The 20,128-nt window shown below is 47.2% G+C and overlaps 1 long non-coding RNA gene across 35 annotated transcripts; it reads left to right on the forward strand.

The window, feature by feature from the left end:
* Positions 1–87: 87 nt before the first annotated feature.
* Positions 88–19,711, forward strand: LOC109772350 (uncharacterized). Of its 35 annotated transcripts, none has more exons than XR_012202845.1 (14): positions 88–855; positions 953–985; positions 1,173–1,261; positions 1,493–1,545; positions 1,742–1,866; positions 2,163–2,370; positions 2,807–2,875; positions 2,974–3,042; positions 3,107–3,755; positions 4,014–4,156; positions 4,524–4,647; positions 5,334–5,451; positions 18,392–18,478; positions 19,260–19,711. It is a non-coding gene; the product is annotated as an uncharacterized lncRNA (long non-coding RNA). The 35 variants fall into 35 exon arrangements; XR_012202844.1 differs by lacking the exon at positions 19,260–19,711 and adding an exon at positions 18,787–19,007; XR_012202846.1 differs by lacking the exon at positions 19,260–19,711 and adding an exon at positions 18,787–19,007 and having other exon boundaries at positions 18,401–18,478.
* Positions 19,712–20,128: the final 417 nt, after the last annotated feature.

A 20,128-nucleotide genomic window follows, 5' to 3' on the forward strand; every position in this document is an offset into this window, starting at 1 on the left:
GACGACTTGGTGAATAGTCTCCACGGTTTAATTTCGCTGTTTTTTGTTCATCATCCTCCCACCCCCGTTAACTCGCAACCCTTCCATGAAAAAAAACTGTGCCCAAAAAACCCTACGATCGATGCCTCGTGCCGACAGCAGATCGTTCTCCGCCGCCAACCAGCCCTTCGCACACCCGATCCACCCCTTCGCCCCCGCCGGACATCCATCCCTGTGCCGCGGCCGATCCTATCCTTCGCCGTCGCCCTCGCACATCACAGCCGCCGCCCGTCCATCGTACGATCTGCTTCAGGATCGCTTCACGAGACGGCGCCGCGATCCCGTTTAGGAGACGCCGGCGATCACGCCCAGGATCCGACGGCGATCCCCTTCTGGACAGGCACATCCTCTCGAACGCACAACTTGCATTCGTCCCTGCGCTACTTTCGTCCCTTCGTCGCCGCCCTCCCATCGATCTGCCGCCGATCCCTGCGGAGCTTCCCTCCCCAATCCGATCTGACGGAGAGAGTGCCAGATCCGGCCGGGGGAGCCGCCGTAGAGCCTCCACGTCGGTGGAGCAGCACCTCCTGCCACGGGTGCCGCCGCCACCTCCTGCCTCACGACCCTTTGCCGCGACTCCGCCCCCAAGCGCCGCTCCCGCACGCAACCCTAACCCTATCCCGCCATGCCTCGCTACCTCGCCGCTTGAGCCGCGCTGATGGAGCCCGAGCAGCGGTGGTCGACCCCGTCGCCGCCGCCGAGCCTGTGGATGAGGAGAAGGAAAAGGAGGAGGAGACGGAGGCGGCCGAGGACTAGGAGGACACGCTGCTGGACCGCGCGCAGCCTGATCTCACGGGTCCCTTTGCACATGTGCAGGTACAAACCATCCTCATCCAAAATCGTGTTTTCCGCTCTGATTTGCCATGCTAATGTGGTTTCAGACTTGCCCAATATGTGATACTGTGTTTTGCAGTTCGTCAATGGACCAATGCCTAATCTCCCCAAGGTACTAACTACTAATTTCTTCCACCCTCTTGGTTCTAACTATGTGCTCTGTCAAACTGTTTCCACCCTTGTCCTTCGGTACAACTCAAACATGAGATGTAGTCTTAACCCTCCACCTAACTTTTGTGTGTTTTCTGAATAATAAAAGTATCAAGCATTTGGTTTACTGGTTGTAATTGCTGTTTTAGGTTGATGTTTCACTGGACCCGGTGAAGGAGTTGAGCAGAGTAATATCTGAGCGAAAAAATTGAGGGGCGTGCTTTGGTTGTGCTCTCAGGTATTTTCCACACATAAAACTTGAAGTGTATTTCGCGTATTCCCCATCTTCTTCTTGATGCTTGAGAAAATCAAAAGATGCCTACAAATACACAGAGTTTTGCATCTCATAGTTAGTCCATCTCATGCACCCGTGCTTCTGGTACACGGAGAAACACTTTTATCAGGTTATCCAACGTTTTAATTAGGATGTGTGTCGCTGTGGGTACCTGATACTCTAATATCCTTTCAGCCAGGTTATTTTACGAGGGTTGTGTGCACTGAACCCCATTTCTCTGGACCAAGGTATTCTTCTGGCCCTTTTCCAGCAACGGACATGCGACATAGCCAACTACACATTTTTCCTAACATTGATGTAATGTACTGCTAGCAATTGATTATATTTTTTTCAGTTAGTACATCGGATGTAATGTACTGCTAGAGATACGAATTAGTTTCAAGCACTATGATTTTACATCGAGATGATGTTTCTTTGTAACAGGGACGATGAACAAGATGGGAATGAGGAGGATGCGACCTATAGATGGTTGCTATGGATCAGGAGGTTGATACTGAACATCAGTTTACTACTAATCCGGAGTAGTAATATTGGATTACAGGTCATGGGTTAGTAGTTAACTGCAGAAATCAGAATATTGGATAGCAGTAACTAAGGCCATTGGCAATTTCTATCATATATCATAATTTATTTGTGTGATTCCTTTACCAACTACATGTTTCTATTTGTTTCCTATATTTTGTTTGTTCCTGAATATTTTATGAATTGTGTATTTCTATTTTAATACATAAGACTCTTTTTCATGCAATTTACTCAATGGCCTATATGAGAAGCCCTAAATAAAGCTATTCCTCATTTGTACACTTTCTTACTTATATAGATCAAAATATGGAATTCTCTGCAGGTTAACTAATACATGCATCAGCTTTGTATCATAAAGATTTCACCATCCCAAGGTAATGGAAATAAGTTCACAAGATTCTCATGTTGAGGTCTGTACAAAGAGATACAAGGCAATGTCTGTGTGCTGGAACGAGAAACTCACTGCCAAAGCTATAATCCCTGATGCTAAAGCCTGCATGTTCAGATCTGCTGAGTTTACTCATATTAATGTATGGTATATTATTAACTTTCTTTTTATACTTCATATTTGCAACATATATCATCCATTTTAGTATGATTTTACTTTTCAGACATTTATTAAAAAACTGCAGTTAGGTTCTTCACAGCTAGGAGCTCTTAATAAATTGTAGTTATACTGAAAGATTAAGATGGAGGGAGTCATTAAAAATCAGCAATTGTTCCAGCCAACCGGTAGTAGTGGGTGCAGCATTTGAAGACACCAAAAAGAGCCTTGGACTCTGATGGATGTAATGCCTGCCATTTATATATGTTGATTTAGTTCTACTAAACATATGCATGAAAAAAAGTTTGTATTTGCTGACATATATCATGTATTTTAGCATGATTTTACTTTTCAGACATTTACTACAAAACTGCAGTTAGGTGCTTCAGACCAAGGAACTCATAATTTTGTTTTTTCTGCAGAATGATTAATACAGAGGGAGCCCTTTTGTCAGGTCATTTAATCATTTAATCATAGGTACATTATCTCAGGTAACTTACTACTACCTTTGTTCAAAAATAAGTGACGTTAACTTAGTACACCTTTGCACTAAAATTGTACTAAATCCGTGACACTTATTTTGGGACAGAGGGAGTATTTCATTTTCTACCTGAACCAAGTTGTTATTTCATTTCTAAGAGGCAAAGAGTTCCTCCTGGTTAGTTTGCCACATTTTATATGTCTATCTATGTGCATTACTAATTCACTATATGCACCTTTAGTTCCCAGTTTTGGCTCACTTTCTTGATGCATCTTGGATGAGAGGAAAGGAATGGATAATCTGACAAGCAATGTTCGGGCATACCCTTATATTTACGTCTGATGAAATGCTGCGGGTGCAAAATAATCAAGACTGCTGCCATGAGCAAAAGAGCAGACATTACTTATGAGAAAACAATAAAAGAATCTTCCGTGACTACATACCACGACGAGTCAAAGACAATGAAAGCACTACTCCATTGGTGGTGTTAGCAAGTGGAGTCTGGAGGGAGAACAACACAAAGTAGGAAATTGATTCCCTCGCCCTCGCTTGCTTCAACGACCCTGCCCGTCTTGGTGGGGTCGATTCCCCCATCGCCCGACTCATCTCCGACGAGTATGGCGTCAGTGGGTACGCCCCGCCGTTCGTATGCTTGGCGGGTCCCAGAACACCCGTGACGTGTATGAGCTTGACTAGGGCGAGGGGCTCGTGCTCGTGCTCGAGCTCGACAAGACGCACTTCGATCTCGTCACCAACTACGAGCTGGACTGTGAGACTCCAGAGCAGGCGGGGGTGACGAAGACGAAAGTGGGGGCAGTTCGAGCTTGTCGCTGCCGGAGACCCTGGAGAGGTGCGCGAAGAGACCTGGTTAGATTTGTTGGCCACCACTGGTAGATGCTCCATGTCTCCTCCTCTGGTTCCTTGTGCATTATTGGGTTGTCTCAATTTTCAGTTTGGAACACTTAGCTATGAATATTTTTTTGATTAATATTGATGTCGTTGTTACATATTGGTACTGGGAAGATTTTATGTATTATTGCTGTGCTCTCATGAGCAGGCCTAATTTTACAGATGTTTAGTGCACCGGTTCCTGTTCATTTACAACACAGCCCTGTGATCTAATTGATGTTTCTCTGAATTTATGACAGGTAAACTGCACTAATAACAAATCGGATGTCATCTCTCATGTTGCGGATTCAACCCTGGACGATGTTGCGTGGCCTGCGGCCATGGACGATGTGCTGTTGGACAACGACACAAGGCCGAGGCAGCCAATGTGAATGACCACTGGGTATGTAATGCCCCCCCCCCCCCCCCCCCCCAAAACCCCCCCCCCCCAAAAAAAATCTGTATTAACTTTTTTGAGTCCTATGTAGTGTTCTATTTGTTATGCGGTTTTTCTTAAAAATGTACATCTCCCTTTCATTCATTCATAATTCATACAATAAAAGCGTGTTTTACTGCCTGGTTTGTCTGGGGCTTAAAACCGATAGCTTTATGCAGGAGGGCAGGAGGCTGTATGTTGGTTTTGGAAATACCTGTTTGTTAATAGAAAACTACAGAATGCATGTGCGCTTAGAATTCGGATATAGTCACATTTGGCAATATCCAAGATTATTGTTATCTAATAGATTTTTCATGTTTCTTTCTTTTTGCAGAAATCATTTACCTTTCAATCTTGGAAGGCCCTAAGCTGAAGGAGAGCATCAATTGTCATGAGAGATAAGCAATATCTATTAGACATGCATACTATCAGGCTAACGCAAACCACTCGGGAATGAAGTATACTTACCGTAACTTTCTATGTGTTGACTTGAGTTTTCCTATTAGTAAAAGAAACATGCCATTTTTTTGCGGTTCATGGATTCATGCTCAATGTTGAATTATTATCTGATCTACAAAAGCATGCCTTACTGCTGCTCATGGTTACATGATTTATAATTTATAACTACAATTATTTAAATCAGTATCTTGCATGAAGTCTTGACATCTAGCTTGATCAAAGATTCCACTGTGTGCTTATTTCTCCATCATATCGCACAATGAATAATATCAGTAGATAAATATCTCCTTTTTATGCAATGAATTTCATGAAATAAAACAGCGTCGATCATTGTCTCCGACGTAATCTTAAGTGCACAGGCATGTCTTACTGTCACTGCTTTCTTGTAGTATTAGTGTCGTCTTTGGCTATTTCCTTTCTTGAATTTTCCAATGACAGCATACATGCCTAAACATATTCAAAGTTGTTGATTATTTTGTTGCAAATATAGTATTTAGTAATTTGACGTGAACCCTTGAAGGTCCAATTAAGTCTATTTGACTAGGAAGCTAGGTGATATGTGCTCAAAAGAACCTACCCCTGTTATGCACCAGTTTTGTACCTTAGTGTTGTTTATGCTGTTATGCTATATATCTTGTATTAATTGAATTTTGAAGATAACGATTAAGGAATTCATCTACAATAGGAACTTACTTCCCAACAAGGAAAGTCCAATGATTGGGCAACAACATGTGGAAGGATAATTACTGGATACTTTTTTTAGCGAACAACTGCGGAGCAAATGATTTGCTGTCTCAAAACATGTAAGTTGTGATGCCCTCTCTGGAATCGAATTACTAATTCGTAAAACAGGATCTGGTTCTACAATTTTATCAAAATTAATTTGGCACTACAAAAACATTTGTCATTTCATCTAGGAATATTTTTAAAGTTAATAAATCATACAGACTTGATATTTTCTTGGTCTCATGCAACTATGTGTTGTTTCTTATTTTACTCAACAATCATTTGTGGCAATTATGAGTTGTTTTTCGCCATCCGTACACTATCCCTTAATTTTACTACGAATATATGAAAGTACACACCAAGGGGTTTGCGAAAATTAAAAACACTAGGACACAAGCACGAGTCACCTTATGAGGTGATGATGTAGGAGACACAATGAGGTTAAAGAGATGTGATGGACATAGAAGGGTAAACCCATGAGGACAAAGAGATGTGATGCACATAGAAGGAGGAAGCAAGGACCTCGATCCACATTATTGAAGACATAGATAAGAACAAGAGTATCACACTTCACACATCAACCAATCAATGACACGTGTTGGTATTGGGGCATATCGCCCTCCCTTGCATTATACCTGTTAATATTAAGATGAAACACTTAGTTGGATGCATTTCTCTTATATTGTTCTATGGCAACACCCGAGCATTCTGCTAGAGAAGATGCTCGGCTGTAGACAGAATCATATATTATATTATTATCATTAGTATCAACATATTTGTAAATGTTTTCATACTCAATCTATGAGGTTAGATTCAACACAAGATCTAAAGTTTTGTGTGAAGCCAAATATGCAGTGTCAGCAATACTGTTTGATAGCTTGGGGTATGATAATGCGGCAAACGGCCAACGGCTGGCTAGCTGTGTGGGAGAGCAAGAGATGTCTCGAGAAACGTCTCACTACAGTGGGAAACCGAGCGGGAAGGGGAGGGTGTGACAGGGAAAAGGAAATTTGTGTTGCGCCCGCGGGTTGGAGATAACAAATGGTGGATAGTCCGAACAATGACATTTCTTCCCCACATATTATCTGGATATGGGTAAGTCCGGACTATCCAGGCGGTTGAATTTTGGGGAGCTCGTTGGGCACCGGACGTATGAGGGAGAAATGAGCTTCGACTTTGAAAACGACTTTAATAATTTATTTGATTCGTTTATGTGCATTGTAGCCCGTAGCAACGCACGGGCATTGTACTAGTTCTGATAAATTCTGATTCATGCGTGTCTCTCCCAAAAGGTGGGTACAACAAGGATTATTATGATAAACTAAAAAGCAAAGACTCAAATCATACAAGACGCTCCAAGCAAAACACATGTCGTGTGATGAATAAAAATATAGTCTCAAGTAAAGTTATCGATAGACGAAAACGAAAGAGGGGATGCCTTTCGGAGCATCCCCAAGCTTAGGCTTTTGGTTGTCCTTAAATTTTACCTTGGGGTGCCTTGGGCATCCCCAAGCTTAGGCTCTTGCCACTCCTTATTCCAAAATCCATAAAATCTTTACCCAAAAACTTGAAAACTTCACAACACAAAACTTCAACAGAAAATCTCATGAGCTCCGTTAGTATAAGAAAATAAACCACCATTTTTTTTATTTATATTGGTGTTAAACCTACTGTAATCCAACTTCTCTATGGTTCATACTCCCCAATACTATTCATAGATTCATCAAAATAAGCAAACAACACACGAAAAACAGAATCTGTCAAAAACAGAACAGTCTGTAGCAATCTGTAACTTTTGAATACTTCTATAACTCCAAAAATTCTGAAATAAATTGGTCTACGTGAGAAATTTGTCTATTAATCATCTGTAAAAAGAATCAACCTAAAAGCGCTTTCCAGTAAAAAATGACAGCTAATCTCGCGAGCGCAAAAGTTTCTGTTTTTTACAGCAAGATCGCAAAGACTTCACCCAAGTCTTTCCAAAGGTTCTACTTGGCACAAACACTAATTAAAATATAAAACCACATCTAAACAGAATCTATATGAATTATTTATTACCAAACCGGAGCAAAAAGCAAAGAACAAAAATAAAATTGGGTTGCCTCCCAACAAGCGCTATCGTTTAACGCCCCTAGCTAGGCATAAAAACAAGAATAGATCTAGGTATTGCCATCTTTCGTATACAATTCTTCAATTGAACACACATAAACCTTAGGAGGTTCTTTGGTCTTATTAATGATCAAACTCCTAGGCAAGAAATCAAGAAATTCATTTGTAGCAAAAGGTTTCTTAATGATATCGAAAAAGTTGGGGTGAACACTTATTGATTTGAGGTCTTCATTTTCCTTACTAGAGTATTCACCCTTATTTTTAGGAACATAGATAAACTCGGCAACTTTGGTAGGAGGAGGATTTGAGGTATTTTTAATGGCAGAAAAAGTGGACCCCAAGTTGGTAATAATATCTTCGAGTTTATCAATTCTAGTGGAATCTTGATCTATCTTCTCATTAACTGTGGGTTCCTTCTCCCTAAGATTTTTCAGAGTAACTCCTACCTTAGATCCATATTGGGTAATTTGGTTGTGGATCTTTTTATCCAAATTTTTGATTAACTCTACAGTGGAAATTTTATTTTCAATAATATCAAGCCTTTGCATCACATGTTCCAAAGTTAAAATAGTTTCATTGACCAAAAAAGGTGGTGGGCCTAACAAATCTATCATAGCATTATAAGAATGAAAAGTATGGCTTCCCAAGAAATTCCCTCCGGTAATGGTGTCAAGAACATATCTATTTCAAGGAGTGATGCCTACGTAAAAATTGTGAAGAAGAATGGAAGTGGATTGCTTTCTAGTAGATCTATTTTGAGCATTGCAAATTCTATACGCAGCATCTTTTAGATTTTCTCCCTCCCTATGTTTAAAATTGAGAACTTCATTATCGGGAGTATTAACAATGATAGGAGGACTAGCCATGAAGGTGAAACAAATGATCTAACACACGGATGCACAAGAAGCAAGCGAAAAGAGGCGAACGAAAGAGGGGCGAAGAAAAGGCAAAGGTTTTCGAAAATCATTTTAGAAGTGGGGGAGAGGAAAACGAGAGGCAAATGGCAAATAATGTAATGCGAGGGGAAGAGTTTATGATGGGTACTTGGTATGTCTTGACTTGGCGTAGATCTCCCCGGAAACGGCGCCAGAAATCCTTCTTGCTACCTCTTGAGCATGTGTTGGTTTTCCCTTGAAGAGGAAAGGATGATGCAGCAAAGTAGCATAAGTATTTCCCTCAGTTTTGAGAACGAAGGTATCAATCCAGTAGGAGACAACGCACAAGTCACCTAGTACCTGCACAAACAATCAAGAACCTTGCAACCAACGCGATAAAGGGGTTGTCAATCCCTTCACGGTTGAGGGAGTCCTGGATTAAGGGGTCCTCGGGCGTCCGGCCTATGTGACGTGGGCCGGACTGATGGGAGATGAAGATACAAGACAGAAGACTTCCTCCCGTGTCCGGATGGGACTCTCCTTTGTGTCGAAGGCAAGCTTGGCGTTCGGATGTGAAGATTCCTTCATCTGTAAACCGACTCTGTACAACCCTAGGCCCCTCCGGTGTCTATATAAACCGGAGGGTTTACTCCGTAGAGGCGATCATAATCATACAGGCTAGACATCTAGGGTTTAGCCACTACGATCTCGTGGTTGATCAACTCTTGTAATCCTCATATTCATCAAGATCATTCAAGCAGGAAGTAGGGTATTACCTCCATTAAGAGGGCCCGAACCTGGGTAAACATCATGTCCCCCGCCTCCTGTTACCATCGACCTTAGACGCACAGTTCGGGACCCCCTACTCGAGATCCGCCAGTTTTGACACCGACATTGGTGCTTTCATTGAGAGTTCCACTGTGTCGTCATCAGAAGGTTCGATGGCTCCATCAGTCACCTACAACAATGCTGCCTTGGGGGAGGTTTTTCTTCCCGGCCAGATCGTCGTATTCAGCGGCTTCGCACTTCGGGCCAACTCGCTTGGCTGTCTGGAGCAGATCGACAGCTACGCCCCAGGTCACCAGATTAGTTTTGGAAATCTGGACTATGTCGCTGATATCCGAGGAGACTTGATCTTCCAAGGGTTCACGACCCCAACCTCCGCTCTGGCTTAGATTCGGAGCGCATCGCCAGGTCCGAAGACGGGATTCCTGAGCCCGCCGGACTATCTGCGACCACTAAGCCCAGTATGGAGAGCCGGAGGAAGTAGTATCGCTGGCAACCATCAAGAAGCTGGACTCTTCTCCGGACACTGGCTCCGAACCCTCGGAGTCAACATCGTGTGAGCTCGGCCAGGGAATCCCCTTCCCATCGTACTCCACGGACTCTCTTCTCCTTGGCCAAACCTCGCATTTAAGCGAGGCTCTGGACTTGATGCGATCCCTCGTCATTACAGAGGAGCAACGTCCGAACTACGCCCAGCCCGGACTAGGGGCTGAGAGCGGGGAATTTTACGTCCCACCCACCACCCACTTCATAGCCACTGTCGAGGACTTAACTGACATGCTCGACTATGGCTCTGAAGACATCGACAGTATGGACGACGATGCCGGAGAGGAGCAGGCCCAAAACCCGCCGTTTACCGGACGCTGGACGGCCGCCACTTCGTATGACGTGTACATGGTGGATACACCCAAAGAGGGTAACGGCTATAACGAGAAGAATCCAGTCGAGGATAAACCTCCTGAGATACAACCAAAGCGCCGACGTCAGCGGCGCCGCTCTAAATCACGCCGTGGAAAAGACAGCAATACCGGCACGAGAGACAATAATACTCCGGACGATGCCGAAGACGAAGAAGAACCTGTCGAGCCAACCTCTGAACAGGACGATCAGGAAGATGGGCAAGTTAGCCCTGATGAACAGGCCGTAAACAAAGACTCGGAGGACAACAATTATCTTCCACTCTCCGAGGATGAGGTGAGCCTCGGCAACGAAGACTTTATCGTGCCTAAGGAACCTCTCGAGCAGGAGCGCTTTAAGCACCGGCTAATGGCCATAACAAGGAGCCTGAAAAAGAAGCAGTAGCAGCTTCAAGCTGATCAAGATCTACTCAATGACAGGTGGACTAATGTCCTGGCAGCCGAGGAATACGGCCTCGAGCGCCCAACCAAAAGTTACCCGAAGTGTAAACTTCTACCCTAATTCGATGACGAGGCACTGGACCCCGTATCATCGGCGCGTAACGCGGCTGACCGACCACCACGTGGCCGGGACAAGACGACAATTCAAGCCGAACACTAGCCCATACCACCTCGTCGTAAAGGTAGAGACACAACAGCTCGGGGATATACATACGACCTGCGGCAGGACCTGGAAAATAGAGCAGGTCAGACCAGATTGATCTACGGATCGCGGGGGCGTGCCCCGATGCTCGACGACGGCTATCTAGTCGGACGTGACAAGCATAACCACATTCGGGCCGAAAACCGCAGACGGACTCCATCCGAGCAACGACACGACTTGGCCCGATATAGAGGCGCCGCACACCCCCTCTGCTTTACTGATGGAGTAATGGAGCATGAATTCCCAGAAGGGTTTAAACCCGTGAATATCGAATCATATGATGGAACAACAGATCCCGCGGTATGGATTGAGGACTTTCTTCTCCATATTCACATGGCCCGCGACGATGATCTTCATGCAATCAAATACCTCCCGCTAAAACTCAAGGGACCCGCTCGGCACTGGTTAAACAGCCTGCCAGAGAACTTTATTGGCAGCTGGGAGGACTTGGAAGACACCTTCCGCGACAACTTCCAAGGTACATACGTCCGACCTTCGGATGCCGATGACTTAAGTCACATAGTCCAACAGCCCGGAGAGTCAGCCAGGAAATTCTGGACCAGGTTCCTAACTAAAAAAACCAGATTGTCGACTGTCCAGATGTCGAAGCCCTAGCGGCCTTTAAGCATAGCATCCGCAATGAATGGCTCGCCCGACACCTCGGCCAAGAAAAGCAGAAGTCCATGGAAGCCCTCACAGCACTTATGACCCGCTTTTGCGCGGGCGACGATAGCTGGCTAGCCCGTAGCAATAATAATGCAAGCGAACCTGACACCTCTGAAGCCAGAAATAGCAACGGCAGGCCCCGACGTAACAGGCACAAGTGTCAAAACAACGGTGACAATATCGATGACATGACGGTCAACACCGGATTCAGTGGCTCCAAGTCCGGCCAGCGGAAGAAGCCATTTAAAAGAAACAATCCAGGCTCATCCAGCTTGGACCGCATACTCTGTCGGTGTACAAAAGTAGGGGCTCCCCTTTTGACCCCTTTACTTGTGCACGGGCAGTCAGAGCCACGCGCCACGGCCACACTTAGCAAGGCAGAAGAGGGAAGCCAGAGAGAAGCCAAAGCACAAGACAACCAAGGCAACGCCAAGACCAGAAACGCAAGAGAGCAAGAGGGCGAGGTGGACTCCCTCGGCAAGATCCTTGCCGAGGCAGCCTCCGTAGCCCCGGCAAGAGCCTTGCCGGGGCGACCTGCCCGATGCCAGCAGAGCAAGCCACCCTTGAGCCCATGGGTCCCAACACCACCAACTACATTGGAACCAAGGCTCGGGAGGCACCTCTGAGGTGGCATGCAGATCTTCGTCAAGATCATAAACATGTGAGATCAGATGAGGACTAGAAGACGGCGACCCTCGGCGGGATCCTAGCCGAGGGAATCCACAAGACCCCCGGAAAGCGCCTTGCCGGGGAAGATTGCAACGCCACGGCAAGACCCTTGCCGGGCCCCCGGCAAGACCCTTGCCGAGGGCATCAGCGGGGCCACTGCCAGGTCCACGCCAGCCAAGACTCCGTCGCCGTCCCCAAGCAGCTGCTAGCTCAACCAGCTGGGCAGGCACCTGCGTGGCGACGGGCGGCCTCTACACCGACTCAGCAAGCACCTGCGTGGTGGCATGCAACCCTTCGTGAAGGCTCCACCACCGCGCCAGCCCAGCAGCTAGCCGACGTGGCGCCTCGACGCCTCATCAGCTCGAACGCGTGTCAAGGCCAGGTGAGGCGGCGACAGCTGAGACGTGCTTCCTTGCCGTCCCTGATAAAGCAAGGGGGGCACGTCGGCAGCGCATTAAATGCGTTTGTCTGACGGTCCCAGAGGATAGGCTTATCAACTGTAGACCTTTCCACCTCCCGTGTGCCACTGTGGCGATCCCTTTTGCCTATAAAAGGAGGCCCGAGGCGACCAGGAGAGGGATTCGGCTCTTTTGGGCAAGTTGCACCCCGTAGCTAGCTCAAGAACACAAGAACACTCAATACATCCACCAAAGCAGGACTAGGGTATTATGCATCTTCGCGGCCCGAACCTGTGTAAACGACCTGTGTGCTTCCTGTCAGACCTGCTCTTTGCACAACCTCGCGCCCGCCGACCGTAGAAGGGATCCCAGTGAGCCAGTAGGTGTCGTTCCCACCGACATCTTTGGCGCGCCAGGTAGGGGGGCGCAGTTGTGAGAATCTGGTCTAGCAGTTAGCCTAGCAGTTCTTCATCGCCATGGCTCCCAAGAAGAAGGCGGCCACGGCGGTCGGTTCGACGGGAGCCGGATGGCCCGTATCGGTGCGGGCAAGCAGCGGGCCGGTCGCGGACAGGACCCGAGGCACGACCCGCGAGCAACGACATCGCCCTGGCAGTCAGAGCCTAGCGAGCGGCTTCATGGCGGCCGTCCTTCCAAGGAAGAAGACGACCGAGCTTGACGCCACCATCTGCGCATGCGGTGGACGCCCGTGCGACGACAGAAAAGCTAAGTCATGCGAAACTTTGAGCAATTTCCTTTTTATATATGAGGTTATTGTCCTCGAAGGTCCTGCCCTATGTATGAAAGCCTGCACGCAAAGGGACCCTTCCGCAATTGGCAACGCCCTTGTTCTGTTTCGAGTCTGCTCAACAGCTCAAGCGGCCGCGTCGAGAGTGGCAGGGTAGCCTTCCGCAATTGGCAACGCTCTCGATTCTGACTCTGCATAATAAAGGCCTTACCCGTCGCGATTTTCCTGGTCTCCTGGATTTTCTGGAGGGCACCCTGGGCTTCAACCCGGGCCTCTTGTGCGCTTTGGCGGGCCTTGGCAAGTTCGGACTCTTGGTCCGCAATATTGCGTTCCAAGGACTCGCATTTCTTTACGGCGTCCTGGAGCTCCTGCTGGACCTCCCCGACTCTGGCCTCATGTTTTTCGCGGGCGGCTTGTTCTTTCGCCGCTTTCTTCTGGGCCTCGGCCAGCGCGTTCTTGAGGGACTCCACCTCGGTCGCAACACCTATGAAATATCATGATAACATGATCAACACAAACAATTCATATCTTTTTAGATCTGAATAGTCCATTGCATACCTTGCTTGTCCTCTAGTTGTTTTTTCACACGACCGAGCTCTTCCTCGGCCCGCTCCAGACTCTGCTTCAGTTTGGAGACTTCGGCAGAGTGGGAGGTCGCAGCCAGCATCGACGCCTGCTTATTTACATAGACATGTATGGTTAGTCTCCTGCGAAAATTATTTGATCCTCTGTCCGGCTTTTCTTTTCGAACACCGGACAGAGTCTCAGGGGCTACTGTCTATACTATGACATTCTTTTTGCATAAATTACGTCGCATACCTCAAAACCTGTTAGAAGGCTGGTGTAGGCTTCGGTCAGTCTGCTCTTAGCGGACTGAACCCTCTCAACCACCGTACCCATGAGGGTACGGTGTTCCTCAACAATGGAAGCACTTTGCAGTGCTTCCAGTAAAGTATCCAGTGCCTCTGGATGGACAGAGGTCACCGGCGGAATAGGTGCACCTCCTTCTTTCGAAGGAAGCTACTTGCCTGATTCCGGAGCCGTATGGGCCTCCGGAATAGTATTCGGCTGGGGGGCGAATTGGATATGGCCCCCAACGCCAGTCTCCGGGGGGATTTGCACCCCCATGTGTCCGGCGGCCGAGGTATCACCCTCTGGCGCCACCCTGACGGCCTCCTGTATCTCTCCCTGGCCTGGGGAGGTCCTTCAGGACAGCACCTCGGCGTCGTCCATGGACTTGGGAGAGGAGGCCGCCGGAAGTGACCCGCTGTCCATCACCTTCGGATCCAGCGAATTCCCCGAAGATGAGGATCGCTTGGGGCAGGCGTGGGCCGGACTGCAGTGCATGATTCGACATATTAAAACCACAAAGTAAAGAAGTTGGATATATGTGTGTATAAGTGCCTTTGAGTACTTACGATTGGGCCAGGGGCTTCTCCCTGGGGTGCCACTCGGAGCTGCTACCGGTGTCCAACGCGGAGTTGTCCACGAGGGAGATCTTCCCCTTCTTGGACGCCTCTGCCTCCAGATCCATGGAGGCCGCCCTATTCTTCCTTCCCCCCTCGGGGGGAGAGTTGCCTTCCTCCTCCTCCTCGTCCTCGGCGGCGACAGAGTGGTTTTTGGCGTCTTCAGACATCACGTCCGAAGTGCCTTTACGGCAGAGGCCACTTCTGGTCTCCTTGGCCTTCTTCTCCGGCGCCTAGTAGGGCGCCGGAACCAACATCTTCGTTAGAAGTGGGAATGCTGGATTTTCGGGCAGCGGAGCCGGACACTGGATCCGCTCCGCCTTCTTTGTCCAGCCCTAAAAAGACAGACAGGGAAGCTCAGATATCTTCCTTGAATGTACAGGTGAAGGATACACCTTGAAATATGAAAAGCTTACCGAACTGGCGGGATGGGTCAGGTTATACCCACGGTCCTCGGTCGTCTGCGGCCACGTCTCATTGGCCTTGAAAAGCACCTTCCAGATGCCTTCGTGCGTGGAGCCGAAGAACTGCTGCAAGGTCTGGTGCTTGGCCGGATCGAACTCCCATAAATTGCAAGTCCGGCTTTGGCAAGGAAGGATCCGGCGAAAAAGCATCACCTGGATCACATTGACAAGCTTGATGTTCTTGTCCACCATGCTCTTGATGCACATCTGTAGCGCTGACACCTCGTCCGACGACGCCCAGTCCAGGCCCTTCTCTAGCCAGGAGGTAAACCGCATTGGGGCCCCGGACTTGAATTCGGGAGCCGCAGCCCAGGTGGTGTCGCGGGGCTTTGTGACGTAGAACCACTGCTGCTGCCACCCTTTGACGGTCTCCACAAAAGTGCCTTCGGGCCACGTGACATTGGACATCTTGCTCACCATAGCGCCTCCACACTTTGCGTGTTGACCACCCACCACCTTCGGCTTCACGTTGAAGGTCTTTAGCCACAATCCGAAGTGGGGTGGGATGCGGAGGAAGGCCTCGCATATGACAATGAATGCCAAGATGTCGAGGAAGGAGTTGGGGGCCAGATCATGGAAATCTAGCCCATAGTAGAACATGAGTCCGCGGATGAAGGGGTGGAGAGGAAACCCTAACCCGCGAACGAAGTGGGGAATGAACACCACCCTCTCATGGGGCTTCGGGGTGGGGGTGATCTGCCCCTTGGCCGGAAGCCGGTGGGCGATTTCCTGGGCCAAGTACCCCGCTTCCCGGAGCTACGTGATGTCCTTCTCCGTGACGGAGGAGGCCATCCACTTGCCCTGCGCTCTAGATCCGGACATGGTCGGAGTGCTTTTTTGAGGCGGAAAGGATGGAAGCTTGGGTGCTGGAGCTCGAGAATGGGTGGGCAGAGATAAAGAAGGCGTGGGTGAAAAGGTGAATCCTTATCTCTTTATAAAGGAAGCAAATATCAAGCGCGTCCCCATTCGCCTTAAAACTCGCCTATTCCCCAAGGGTCATGCAGACGACGCGGTTGGATTACCCACGCCCATATTGATGAGAATCCCGCAATAAGGGGACACGATCTCTGCTTTGACAAGACGTGCCAATGGAAACCGCATCTCGAAACACGGAGTGGGAGGCTAAAAAGGTTCGAAATAATGACCGGGCGGAGACGTGGCGTCTCACTACAGAAGATGTCAGTAGATGGGACTTGTTAAATATTATACTCTTTGCGGAGCTTATTTTGCAGAGCCAGACACGTTATCTGTGTTCGAAGACTACTTTGGAATATTCGAAGGAGGAACCCGCCTTGCAATGCTGAAGACAATCTGCGCGTCGGACACATCGGCATTGAAGCCTGGTTCAGGGGCTACTGAGGGAGTCCTAGATTAAGGGGTCCTCGGGCGTCCGGCCTATGTGACTTGGGCCGGACAGATGGGCCATGAAGATACAAGATAGAAGACTTCCTCCCGTGTCCGGATGGGACTCTCCTTTGCGTGGAAGGCAAGCTTGGCGTTCGGATATGAAGATTCCTTCCTCTGTAAACCGACTCTGTACAACCCTAGGCCCCTCTGGTGTCTATATAAACTGGAGGGTTTAGTCCGTAGAGGCAATCATAATCATACAGGCTAGACATCTAGGGTTTAGCCACTACGATCTCGTGGTAGATCAACTCTTGTAATCCTCGTATTCATCAAGATCAATCAAGCAGGAAGTAGGGTATTACCTCCATCAAGAGGGCCCGGACCTGGGTAAACATCGTGTCCCCCGCCTCTTGTTACCATCGACCTTAGACGCACAGTTCGGGATCCCCTACCCGAGATCCGCCGGTTTTGACACCGACAACGGTCATTCTCAAAAGTGAGATCTAATAGAGATAGTAAAGTAAATATTTTTGGTATTTTTGTTGTATAGATTGGAAAGTAAAGATTGCAAAATAGTAAACGAGATGTGATGTAAATAAAAGAGATGTAATATAATAGGAAAGAGACCTGGGGGGCATAGGTTTCACTAGTGGCTTCTCTCAAGATAGCATGTATTACGGTGGGTGAACAAATTACTGCCGAGCAATTGATAGAAAAGCGCATAGTTATGAAGATATCTAAGGCAATGATCATGAATATAGGCATCACGTCCGTGTCAAGTAGACCGAAATGATTCTGCATCTACTACTATTACTCCACACATCGACCGCTATCCAGCATGCATCTAGAGTATTAAGTTCATAAGAACGGAGTAACGCATTAAGCAAGATGACATGATGTAGAGGGATAAACTCAAGCAATATGATATAAACCCCATCTTTTTATCCTCGATGGCAACAATACAATACGTGCCTTGCTGCCCCTACTGTCACTGGGAAAGGACACCGCAAGATTGAACCCAAAGCTAAGCACTTCTCCCATTCCAAGAAAGATCAATCTAGTAGGCCAAACTAAACCGATAATTCGAAGAGACTTGAAAAGTTATCAAACCATGCATATAAGAATTCAGAGAAGAACCAAATAATATTCATAGATAATCTTGTTCGTAAATCCACAATTCATCGGATCTCGGCAAACACACCGCAAAAGAGTATTAAATTGAATAGATCTCCAAGAACATCGAGGAGAACTTTGTATTGAGAATCAAAGAAAGAGAAGAAGCCATCTAGCTAATAATTATGGACCCGAAGGTCTGTAGTAAACTACTCACGCATCATCGGAGAGGCAATGGTGTTGATATAGAAGCCTTCCGTGATCGATTCCCCCTCCGGCAGATCGCCGAAAAAGGCCCCAAGATGGGATCTCACGGGTACAGAAGGTTGCGGCGGTGGAAAAGTGGTTTTGTGGCTCCCCCTGATGTTTCTAGGGTATAAGAGTATATATAGGCGAAAGAAGTACGTCGGTGGAGCTACGACGGGCCCACGAGGGTGGGGGGCGCGCCTGCCCCCCTGGGCGCGCCCTCCTGCCTCGTGGCTTCCTCGTGGCGTTCCAGACTTCGACTCCAAGTCTCGTGGATTGCTTTCGGTCCAAGAAATATCATCGCGAAGGTTTCATTCCGTTTGGACTCCGTTTGGTATTCCTTTTCTGCAAAACTCTAAAATAGGAAAAAACAGAAACTGGCACTGGGCCTTCGGTTAATAGGTTAGTCCCAAAAATAATATAAAAGGGCATATTAAAGCCCATTAAACATCCAAAACAGATAATATAATAGCATGGAACGATAAAAAATTATAGATACGTTGCAGACGTATCAGAAATCGCCGTGAATTCATTTTTATTCGAGCTGATTTGAGAATTTTCTTTCATTCATAGAATATACAGTGCGCCGACACTTCAGGACTTTGCGACCGCCGCCAGAGATTCCATCTCACCGTACCAGATAACTTGAGGATGTGCACGGTATGTTCAATCTCACCCTATATCGGTTGGCATGGCCTACTTTCCTGAGCATATTCTAAATATTGCTACATTTGGATAAAAGGTGCCACATGCACCATTTACGTCAAAGGGGATTTTTCCCCCTCTTCTTTCTATATTATGCAAATTAATGATGTATTGTTCTTTCAATTACTCTCATATTTCCATGACATCATGTCTACCCTTATAGATTTTTGTCCTACGATTTCAACTGCTGTACAATTCTTTCAATTTGGGCCCATATTTGCATGTTACCATATTTTCTTTAACAATCCTACCATTTTCTGCAGAACATCCCTTGCTATGCAACAGATTATGTAGTGCACAATTTTTCCCTTTACATAGATCAAGGCTCCACAGATGTCATAGTGCACACAAACCATGGATTTACAATCGTTGCTACTGTAAGACTTGATGAACGTGGTGACTCCTATTTTGCCACTGGCTTTTGGAAAGAAATTGCAAAGTTTTATGTACTGAAAGATGGCATAAAATTGCACTGCACATAAAAGGGCCTGGTCATGAGATATATGCTAACTTCCCCGACAAAATCATCCGTCTAGACTTTGTTCGAAGTAAATTTTCTTTTCAACTATCTGCATGTTGACTTACCCAGCAATGTCAAATGAATTGTGTAGTATTTAAGAAACCAATTGTTATTCTCTTTTCTTACTATATTCCAACCTAATAACTTCTAGTTATCAATACACTTTTCTATTGCCCCGTTTTAACTAAATATTCCCTGTACTCTCATTTCTATCAGAAAGCGCCGCTGACAAGGAGACTCCGGAGGTGGAGAACGGGGCTGCCAACAAGCGGAGGCGGGGTGAGCTAGAACCGCAAGCGACTCCAGCAAGCCTAGACTTCATCAGCAACCTCCCCGATGATGTGTTGAAAGTCATCATCTCCCTCCTCCCAATCAAATAGGTTAGGCGATTTTGTAGTCGGGCCAAGGCGACTATGTGTAAGGGCTTAGGCGGCTCTTTTGTGTGACTTGGGCTTGGGAGAGTTAGTGTTTTCAGATACTCTAGGATTGCGGCGACTATGTGTTGGTTGGTAGGCGACTCTGTGTCGCAAATTTAGGGGTGTTGTAAGCGCCTTTAGCATGTGGGTTTGGTCGAGTTAGTTTCCCCGGTTAGGAGACTACGTATAAGGGCTTAGGCGGCTCTTTTGTGTGACTTGGGCTTGGGCGAGTTAGTGTTTTGTGATACTCTAGATTGTGGCGACTATGTGTTGGTTGGTAGGTGACTCTATGTCGCAAATTTAGGGGTGTTGTAAGTGACTTTAGCACGTGGGCTTGGTCGAGTTAGTTCCTCCGGTTAGGCGACTTTATAGTCGGGCCAAGGCGACTACGTGTAGGGGCTTAGGTATCTCTTTTTGAGTGATTTGGGGCTTAGGGCGACTTACTGTATTGGGATACTCTAGCATTGCGGCGACTATGTGTTGGTTGGTAGGCGATTGTGTCACGATTTTAGGGGTGTTGTAAGCGACTTTAGCATGTGGGCTTGGTCGAGTTAGTTCCCCCGGTTAGGCGACTTTGTAGTCAGGCCAAGGCGACTACGTCTAGGGGCTAGACGTAGGCAACTCTTTTCGAATGATTTGGGGCTTTGGGCGACTTAATGTATTGGGATA

This window comes from Aegilops tauschii, chromosome 2 (assembly GCF_002575655.3).
Source record: "Aegilops tauschii subsp. strangulata cultivar AL8/78 chromosome 2, Aet v6.0, whole genome shotgun sequence".
In the NCBI taxonomy this organism is placed as follows: domain Eukaryota; kingdom Viridiplantae; phylum Streptophyta; class Magnoliopsida; order Poales; family Poaceae; genus Aegilops; species Aegilops tauschii.